Raw genomic sequence first — 1,810 nt, 5'->3', positions numbered from 1 at the left:
TCCCTGGTCCGCGCAGCCTGCGCCAGGCCAGGCTGGCTGTGGAGCTGCCCAGTCTGCTCCCTGATTTCCAAGGGTATTTTTACCCTTCCTGCTGGGTGTTGCCCTGCTCCAGCCTGTGCTGTGCTGGGGTCTCTGCACCAGGGGGGGCTTCACCAGGCCTCCCCCCCAGGCAGGGGCCACGCTCCTGCCACGAGTATTCCAGGAGAGGAAGGTGGGTGCTGAAGGTGACTTTGTCTGAACCAGGTACCTCCGTGTCCTCTTTTGTTTCCCAAAGGACTCTTCATTTGCAGAGGATGTGGAGCTGCCTGGCTCCCTGTGGGACGTGCGGGCTGGAGGATGGGAGCAGCACGGGCCCAGGGGGCTGCAGCAAGATTTAGGAGAGCATGGGGCTCTAAGATGGAGGAGCAGCAGCTCTCCCACCACCCCCGTCCCCCCCACAGGTCCCCCTCTTCCCCGGGTGCTGCGGCGGGGGGTGATGGTTGGCACAAGCAGAGGGGGATGACGTGCTGGTCGGCCTTGGCTGGGAGGGGATCGAGCATCCTTTAAAGAAAATTATACATAATCATCTTGCAGCCTTCGCTTCCACTCAAACCTCTGAGTCATAACTGAAGAGCCCTGGAGCGTGACGTTCCTGCTGGAAGGAAATTGCCTCTGCTGGATCCGGTGGGGGGGAGCTGGGGAGCTGGGAACCTGACAAATCCCCTCGCCAGCCTCACGTCTGGCTGGCTGGCACTGTCCCCTCCTGGGACAGGGGGGCCCTTTGTCACCCCCCAGTTGAGTGGAGGTGACCCCAGCCCTGCCCAGCCATGGCAGTTGGGCAGATGCCTCTGGAAATGGCTCCTTATCTGCTGTGCTGAGTCACACCAAGCTGGCCCATAGAGGAGGGGAGCGGGGCTGATCTGGAGCCATCCTCCCATCTGGGTGTCCCTGTTAGGGGACAGTGGCACATCTGAGCTGCTGCATCACTGCCTGGCAGTGCCCCCAGCCGTGTCTGGGCTGCAGGGGGTGAAACAGACCCTCCCTGGGCTGCAGGGGGTGAAACAGACCCTCCCTGGGCTGCAGAAGCAGCCAGGTGTTCACAGGATGGCTGTTCTCAAGCCCTGGACCTGCCAGGCCCTCGGTTCTCCCTCACTGCCTTAGCTTTTGTGAGGTTTTTTTCTTGTGTGCTGGAGCAGGATGGGTAAAACTGGCCCTGGTGGGAGCAAGATGCAGTCTGGGGCTTTCAGCCTCACCCATCCATCCCTTGTTGATGCTGCCTCAGGTGGTCCTTGAAGGGGTAGAAATGGGCTCTGGTTTCCCCAGGAGCAGCAGCATTCCAGGCAAGGGGAAGGGTTGGTCCCAGTGGAGGAGCTGCTGCCCTCACCGTGTCCCTTCCCTTGCAGGACAGGTGCCTGAGGAGGAGGCAGGGCAGAACGGGCAGAGCCGCGGCCGGGGGCTGCCCAAGGCCGTGTGCATGAACGGGACGGAGCCGGGACAGCTGAGCAGCAAATCCAAGGCGGAGCGACGGGCCAGCGCCTCTTCCAACCCCTCCCGCAAGGCCTGCTCTGCCAGCAGCAAGATCCGCAAGCTCTCCACCTGCAAGCAGCAGTGAGAGGAGCCCGCTCTGCACAGGTACGGGCAGCCCGGCCCGCGGGGGGGTGGGTTCCTGCTGTCTGCCCGGGGAAGGGAGATTCTCAGCCTGGGAAAGGGTGTGCGTGGTCCTGGATGGAGAGGGCAGAGGTCTGAGTCCTCAGCATCCCTCTGCCAGTGTCCCCAGCACCCAGAGCCTGGATCCCCCATGGTGCTGGGGGGCTGCAGAGCACAGTGCCCC

The sequence above is a fragment of the Chaetura pelagica genome, unplaced genomic scaffold (genome assembly GCF_000747805.2).
Source record: "Chaetura pelagica isolate M959 unplaced genomic scaffold, ChaPel_1.0 scaffold1903, whole genome shotgun sequence".
Lineage (NCBI taxonomy): Eukaryota > Metazoa > Chordata > Aves > Apodiformes > Apodidae > Chaetura > Chaetura pelagica.
The sequence above is the reverse complement of the archived record's forward strand: the minus strand, read 5'-3'. Positions refer to the sequence as shown.